Genomic DNA, 8,849 nt, shown 5'->3' with positions numbered 1-8,849 from the left:
ACAGAAAACCAAACACCGCATGTTCTCACTCATAGGTGGGAATTGAACAATGAGAACACTTGGACACAGGAAGGGAAACATCACACACCAGGGCCTGCCGTGGGGTGGAAGGAAGGGGGGAGGGATAGCATTAGGAGATATACCTAATGTAAATGACGAATTAATGGGTGCAGTACACCAACATAGCACCTGTATACATAGGTAACAAACGTGCATGTTGTGCACATGTACCCTAGAACTTAAAGTATAATTTAAAAAAAAGAAAAAGAGAGAAAATAATGGAACGGGTAATGTAACTTTAATAAAAAGTAAATGTTGTGCTACTTTTTATTTTAGTTTTTCCTAGTACTCAGATCCAGATTATTCTTTGGAACTAACATATACAAATACTATGGAACCTGAATGTATATTAAAATGGTGCAGTGATAGCTTTTTCAAAATTTTTTTCCATATTAAAGGAAAAAAATATATACTTATTGGTATTTGAGCTAAAGGTAGGATCAACAGGAAAGAATTAGCAACAGGAATGAATCACGGGAGCAACTTAAGGTTGAAGTTTTGGCAACTTATTTGTACCTATAAAAAGATGCGGGAGAATCTAACAGGGAAATGGATGTAAAATTTTCACAGAACAAATATTTGCTGAGTATCTACTACGTGCTAGACCCTGTTCTAGGCACTGAGGCCAGCAATAAGTATGAAAGTATAGTGTACATCTCTCATGGAGCTTATATTTCATTTTGGGAAATATTATCATTGATAAGTGAACACATAAATGGAGATAGTCTCCACTAGCAAGTGGGCTTTGACACAAATCAGAAAATACCGTGATGACCAGCAGTGTGGAGAGACATTCCAGACCCAAGATGAAAGAACTTAAAGAACCCCTCCCGCGCAGCTCTGAGAGGCACGATTCCCAGGCAGGGAGAACATCAGGTGCAAAAACTATAGTTGAGAATGAGCTTGGCATGTTCAAGGCTTGAGAGTCTAAAAGGAAAAAAGAGATGAGAGCTGAGGATAGGGACAGTGAGAAATTGTAAGGCTTTGGATACTGTAGAATCTTCAAGCTGGGCACTAATTCTGTAGGTAAACATGAATTAGAATTTACTAAAACCAGATAATCAAAATATCAAGAAAAGTAAGCTCAGGATATTGGCCAAGCTCATGCTGGTCTTTGATATTTCTGTGTTAAGGGAAGCACAAGGCCACTAGTTTTGAAAGAAGCATATATCACAGAAATTACTTAATGTAGTTTTTCCAGCTGAAAAAAGAGCAGGAACAAAGGGAACTCCCTCAAACAGGGAAGATTTTAGCCAAAGGCCTCTAAGCCTTAAGTAACACTGATATAAATGATATAAATGGCTACCCAAGGACAAAAACAAACAAAGAAAACACTTTGCATACCTGTGGAGGATGGGGAATTCCAGACAGAAGAGGAGATCATGAGTAAGGAGAAAGAGAAACTCAAGGCTGTAAACTCTGCTGAGAGAGTTGTCTATTGTAAATGAGATACAGCATCCTTACAAAGAGTGGAAGGTGTGATCCTAGAGAGACCCCACATTCAGTTTATTATCAGTGTGCCAAGAATGCAAGGACAGGAAGTAAAATGGGAAGGAAAATTTAGAGACTTTATATGAGAACCCCCTTTTTTTTTTTTACAAACAAGATTTTGCTCTGTTGCCCAAGCTCGAGTGCAGTGGCACAATCATGGCTGACTGCAACCTCAACCTCCAGGGGTCAAACGATCCTTCCACCTTAACCTTAACCTCCTGAGTTGCTGGAACTACAGGTATATGCCACTATGACCAGCTAGCTTTTTGTTTGTTTGTGTTTGTTTGTTTGTTTTTAATTTGTAGGCACTGGCTCTCACTATGTTGCCTAGGCTGGTCTCGAACTGGGCTCAAGTGATCCTCCTGCCTCTGCCTGCCAAAGTGCTGGAATTACAGGCATGAGTGGCCTAAATGAGGTACTTTAAATATTTTAAATGAGACACCATACTTTAAGGGAAAGTAGGGGATTTGAGAGAAATCCTAAGCACCCCGAGTATCACCTCTTTGAATGTTTACATTTAGCAAGGAGATAGGGTGTTTTGAGATGGCACTCTTGGTAAGATAAAGCAGTTTTTATAAGTCACAAACTCCCCCAAGATATGAGAATCATAAGGTCATGTGCAAGCACTTAATCTGAAATTTGTCCTTATTTCCTTGTACGTTTGCAGGTGGTAAATTCTAATATATACAACTATTTGATTTAACTCACATTCTGGTGAGGCTAAATTAAAGAAATATTTATCTTCTTGCTATAATTTTTCTAAATACCTCCTGTCCAAGACAACACTTAAGATTCTTAAGATTAGTCAGTCTATGGCTGCAAAATGGCAATGTGGATTGGGACAAGCTTTTTTCATTATGGGAAATCATGAAAATAATTTTGACTCAGAATCATATATATACTATATATTTAAATGTATATATATTAGATATATATAATGTGTGTATACACACACACACCACCCAAACCCAACTCCAGCCCACTAATCTGTGGTGGTGCATTTCAAAAAGTTTCACAAATAACTCCGATGTTTCTTACTTCCACTTAGAAAAATCTTCATGAGGACTGTAATATTTATCTCTTCCTAGGTACATAGCTTTCATGTGGAAAGGATCAGTATAAAAAAAAATTGGTACGTTGATTGTAAGCTGTTGTTACTATATACTTGGGAGCCCTGCAGTGTAGAATTTAAGCACATGGACTGGGACACTACATGAGTTCATTATCCTGGTTCCTCAAACTAGTAAACATGTTTACTTTGGCAATTTATTTCTGAGCCTCAGTTTCTTTAAACACCAAAAACGGATTGTAAGCATACTCAATTTCTAAAATCATGAGGATTAAATGAGATAATGTATATGGTTACAGCTCACTTAAGTTTAGATATTTTGATCTCATTTGACTTTGGGAAATTATTGATGCTTTCTAAATTTTGTGGGAATGCAACCAGAACTATAATATTCTAATACGTTTAGTAAACCCTCCAGAATTCTGAAAATATGGATCAACTGAGACTTGTCTGAGGGACTAGAAAAAGGCTCATCAGTTCTAATGGCAGTTACTTTAGTCTGCAGCTGCCACACGGAACCCAGACTCCATGTAGACACCTAAATAAGACTCTTACAATAGCCCAAGAAGAAAATAGTAAGAAATATACTTTCATAATATTTGAAAACTTTAAATTTTAAATGGAAATACAGTTGAAAGAGAACCAATTTTTTGACATTTCAGGAGTTACTTTGTTTCTTTTTTCTTTCTCTTTTCTAATTACTGGTGTGGTGTGATTTGGATTGTGCAATTATACTGATGGTCATTATACAACCTAGCTGGTATGCTTAGCTGTAATAGAATCAAGCCTAGTTTGACATGGAAACCAGAATAGGACATGTCTTGTCATTCATGTGTGGCATTAAATTTAATATTGATGCTGTCCTGACTCACTTTGCCTTTTTGGGGGGACTAAACTATGGGAAGATATCAAGGAGGCATTCATACTATGCTTGAGGCTCTGGACCTCTCTTTTCCTGGTCTCTGGTGCATACTATAGAAACTGTACTGGGAATTGCCCACCTGCAGATGCAGGAGAGACTCCTCTGCTTTTAGCTCGTTTCCTCCCCTGCCACAGGCAGAAATCCCTTTAGATTTTTCAGAGATGGGTGCGTTAAAAACATTCTTGTGCATCCCCTGTGTACCAGACACAGTATCCAGCACAATAGATCATTCTGTTAATTTCTTCTATTAGGCCATTTTATAGAGGAGGTGTTGATGTCATAGAATTTCAGGGCCTTGCCTAAGGGCAGAAGCTCTCAAATGGCAAAGCAAGGATATATGACCTTTCTCACTCTGGATCCTCTGCCCTCTACCATAGAAACAGAGAAATCTAGAAGGGTGAACGGATTTTAGAAATCAAATTATAATTCATCCTTTTACATTTGCGGAATCTTAGATATGGAGAAGTTAAATGATTTGCCTGAGGCACAGAGCCAGTTAGAAGCCTGACTGGGAAGAAACCTAATTTCTTTACTTTTAGAAGTCTCGTATTTGAAAACTCCACAAAGCAAGGATACCAGACCCATTCCCAACAGCTGTCTGCTGTAGTGAGCATTGCATCTTTTTGTATGGGTAGTATATTTCCATTTCCTTCTAGTCTAATGGAGTGAAAGTCTCCTTGAAGCCTTAATGTTCAGTTTCAAGGCAACTGAAAAATTCATTTAAGAACCAATTTATCCACAAAGCTAGAACTTAAAATCAAAGGGAAACAGAGAGGAAAGGAAAATTAACTGTTAACATCAGGTTAATGGTAAGCATAAAATTCACATGTTTAAGAGCACAATTTATTAAGATTATTAAAATACTATATAAATATTGATATAGTTTGGCCGTGTCCCCCCCAACAAATCTCGTCTTGAATTGTAGTTCTTGTAATCCCCATGTGTTGCCGGTAGGGAGCCAGTGGGAGGTAATTGAATCATGAGGGCAGTTACCACCATGTTATTCTCATGATAGTGAGGGAGTTCTCATGAGATCTGATGGTTTTATAGGGGGCGTTTCCCCTTTTGCTTGGCACTTCTCCTTCGTGCCATCACATGAAAAAGAACATGTTTGCTTCCCCTTCTGCCATGATTGGAAGTTTCCTGAGGCCTCTACAGCCCTGCAGAACTTTGAGTCAATTAAATATTTTTCCTTCATAAATTACCCAGTCTCAGGCAGTCCTTTATAGCAGCATGAGAATAGACTAATCCAGATATGTTTTAGGAATGTGAGATTGTATTTATCCCATTTTCTTTGAATGTGCTTGACAGTTTTAAAATGTTTAGCTAAAATAAATGTCCTTTTTTCCATAATAAGGAGGGTAGTATTTTACAAAATTATTATTTTTAGGTATCTGAAGTTTCAAGGCATGAAGTTGTCCTTATTTTGTGTTCCATATGACAGCTGGAAATCCATTTTAATGCAATGCAGTGAAAAGGTTTATAATATCACAGAGGCATTTGCATGGAATTCTCATAAAAAATCATACACACACACACATGCACACACACACACGCACACACACACACACACAGAGCCAAAGAACAACTACAATAAATAAACTGATACTTCAGGAAGAAATCATTCATTGGTTTATAGTGAATTCATATTTATTCAACCTATAGTCTTTGGCATCTGTAAAAGATAGTATTGGTGAGCAGTATGATTTATAGGAACTATGGGATGAAATAATCATACAAATAAAACAATGAATTTCTAATATATAATTTTAGATACTTTGTAATGTGTTCACAAAATGCACCAAGAATAAAACTGCCAGATAAAACAGACAAATAGATAGATGAAGCAAAAATAAGTTTAAGCCTCAAATGCTCTAAAGTTTTCTATAGACATGAAGAAATCATGGCTAGTAGAAAGATCTTATTGGGGTGTATGGATTTTGGAAAAACAAATATTGAGAAAAAGAATAGGATAGTGATATATTGTTATTATTGTTATTTTCAAGCAATAAAGCACATTTTTGATTAGTACAATAGCCAGTCTTTAATATTAATATGTGCCTTTAAATTCAGTGCAGTAAGTACTGTTACTGCACTATATTGCATCACTGTTTTATTAAATGATCAACCTATAGATGTTTTTAACAGATGAAATATTCTAATTGAATTCTGCATACAATTACCATTCTGTTGATGATAATGGCACTATTTTTGAGCATGTTATAGCCATTTTGCAAATTCAACCATAACTTAGATTCATCATTATTATAATTTTACTCAATTTATTATGGTCTAATTAGAAATCCAGACGGAAACAAAAATATGTCCTTCACAGTTTACAAACCATTGATTTTTCCATCCTTTCTCTCATTAGTTGTTACCACTTGAAAGTTATTTGGATGTGAATGGAATTAGAAATTTAGATGTATGTTTACAACAACTTTGCATATTTGGATTAAAAAAAAGTAAACCAGCATCTTTGTATAATTCGTGTTATAATTAAGATTTAAAAAAATAAATATTTCAAATATCTACAGTCTAGCTGAGGAGAAATGGGAAATGAACAGATTTATTTTTGGTTTTTAGTTAGTAGTTCTGTCTTTAACTGGAACGACAGCTTGAAGCAGATCATTTTCCTCTCCTCCAGACCCTAAATTTGACCTAGGGCAGCACTGTTGGAAAATGCCTGATGGTTTGGCAGAAGAACTAAAATGGTATTGTCTGGAAACCCTATCTCACTCCCGGAAGGGGATAAAACCTATCCGAACGCCTTAAATAAGGACTCTGGTGTTCTGGACGCAGCTCAGAAACCTCATTTTAGCTTTTCTAGCAAGTGGAAATGCACAGGATGAAGCCTCAGATACACAAAGATCATTGCTCAGAAGCATCACGGATGAAAACAGTTTAGAAACTCGCTAGCTTCAAACAGGCTAAGAAAATTCAACAAAGTTACAATACAGCCCTGGAGAGGGTTTGGGGGGAACTCTACGGTTAAGAAAGCGCCCCACATCCCTTGACCAGGTCCCTGCTCGGCAAGCCTGGGGTCACAGCCATCTGTGGTGCAGACATCCAGGGCAGAGAAGTCCCCCAATGTCGGGCCAGTGACCGAAGGGGTGCCTGTGTAATTAGGAAGGGATTTGAAAAATCCAAGGTGTCAGTCCCCAATCGCTAATATGTATCATCAACGCAAGCGTTAGGCATTAGAGAGGGATCGCGCCCTTACGCGGGGGCCCCCAGTCAAACTGGCCCATGCTGTTACCTCTCCCGGCGAGCCCTGTCGGCGGCGGGAACCAGAATCCACCAAGCCCGTCTGCAGCAACAGGTTCTGTCCCTGCTCTGGCTCCAGCTACTTTTCGCGGTCTGGAGGCTCAACCCCAGCCGACGTCTGTCCGCCTCGGGCTCCCTGCTCCGCTCCAGGCTGCCCCGCCGCGGCACAGGGCTCTGAGTGCTCTGCGCTCGCTCCCCGCCTCCCTGACCCCTTCAGATAAGACGTCACTCTCCAGGAGGCACCAGCTGACCGCTGGGGTTCCGAAGAAACTATTCATATCTCGCTAATGGGCACCCAGGTACATTCTTGTGAAACTCAGAATTCGAGTGCAGCAAAGAAAAGGAAGCATCAGTATGACTAGCATCGTCGCCGTTACTTGCCTCCAGATCCTGGACAAGTGATTTAGCCTCTCTGTGCCTCAGTTTCCTCGTTTGTAAAATAGAGATGATAATGATATTAATCAGAAGGTAATCTGAAAATTATTTGTCTACGTGCAAAAGTGCCTGGAATAGTCTTGTACAAATTAAGCATTACACTAAACGTGAGCTATCATCATCTCTAAGGTTTTAATGGGACTGAGAGGTTCATCGCATATTGCAAACCCTCCCTCTGTCTGAAGCAGACCCTATTCTTTGAATCTTGGAAAAGACCTTTTAGCTTGCAAGCAAACCCCTCTGAAATTCTGGAAATTTATTCACAGCATAATCAGAAATGGAAGGGGGAGAACCCTGGGGAGACTCACAATGATCCTAATAGGACTATCTGCCCAGTTGGGTCTTGCTAATAGAGAGAACATGACTAGACTTTAATGGATTAGCTTAGAGATTTATACAGTTACTGAGAAGGGGATAATTAATGGTGCTTTAAGCGAAAAACCTATGAGGAGCCTATTGGAGCTAATCCTCACGTGAGTACCCTAGGTTTGAGAAGAATTGGTGTGTAATTATTTCTGATCCACACAGAGGCACCAAGGTTTAGTGACTTGTCTAAGATTACAGAAGTGGTATTTAAATGAAAGAACAGCTCCAGAAGCCAAATTCATTTCTTTATCTGCTACATTTCTCTGCCTATATCACTGGTACATGTGGGATACAGGAAAAAAAGAAAAAAGCCTATGGTGAGACAGACCTTTTAAAGTAGGATTCCTTGGTCTTGGATTAAAGTTGCAGATTCTGACAAGTGTGTGTGTGTGTGTGTGTGTGTGTGTGTGTGTGTGTGTGTGGTGTGTTTAAAACTGGATGATGATTACACTGAGGATTTAGGAAGGGATGTTTCTCCCAAGACTTTACCAAGTTCAAGGTAAGGATACTGGTTCCACTTCTCTAAAGTTTATCAGGATACTCAAGGCACAGAAAGTCATAGAAAAGAAAAAGACATTAAAGAGATAACACAGGAGTCGTAGCATAGAATAGTAAGTTAGTTGGGTAAAATAAAACTAAGAAGAGAAAGGCATTTTGTATCCAACCTGAGATTCTCAAATCAAAGTGCAAAAATAACTGTGGATCATTGCTCTACATAATCCCTCATACCACTGGAAAAATAAGTCTTTAAAATGAATGAAAACAATAGCAATGCTTTTGATGAGACAGTGAGGTAATGTCTAGCTTGCTAGGATTCTATTACGAATTAAAAGAAATATAAAACTTATGTAACAATCATTTAAACTATGATTCCATTTCTGTATCATGAAACAGCACACTGCAAGAACTATTCTCCTGCCCCCCACCCCTACTATTCCACCACCACTGAAAACAAGACTACATCCATAAGCAGAAGAAAATTATATAAAACTAGGGAAGGACCTGATATGCACCTCTCCCTGAGTACTTCTCCTGTAAACACCTACACACCCTGTTTTAACTTCCATGCTTTCATTCATCATTCTTTGCTATAACTGGTTTTAATAGAGGAGGTTGTCTTTCTTTCTCCTAGCTAAAGCCCATGTCTACAATGGTGAGCTTTTCTTCCCAGCCTCTCCCATATTTTCAGGATTCTCACACTCTCGTATATTTCTTCTCTCTTTGTGAAATGAATTATTC

General features: G+C 38.5%; 1 protein-coding gene across 1 annotated transcript in view; it reads right to left on the bottom strand.

The window, feature by feature from the left end:
- NPFFR2 (neuropeptide FF receptor 2) overlaps window positions 1-7,197 on the bottom strand; it is a 115,186-nt gene extending 107,989 nt beyond the window's left edge. The window contains exon 1 of the mRNA XM_011927134.1: window positions 6,802-7,197. The gene's annotated coding sequence lies outside the window, so the exon portion shown is untranslated. The remainder of the gene's footprint in view (window positions 1-6,801) is intronic.
- Between the last annotated feature and the right edge of the window lie 1,652 nt (window positions 7,198-8,849).

Source organism: Colobus angolensis, unplaced genomic scaffold (genome assembly GCF_000951035.1).
Source record: "Colobus angolensis palliatus isolate OR3802 unplaced genomic scaffold, Cang.pa_1.0 Scaffold70, whole genome shotgun sequence".
Taxonomy (NCBI): Eukaryota; Metazoa; Chordata; class Mammalia; order Primates; family Cercopithecidae; genus Colobus; species Colobus angolensis.
This window is presented reverse-complemented; position numbering and strand designations above follow the sequence as displayed.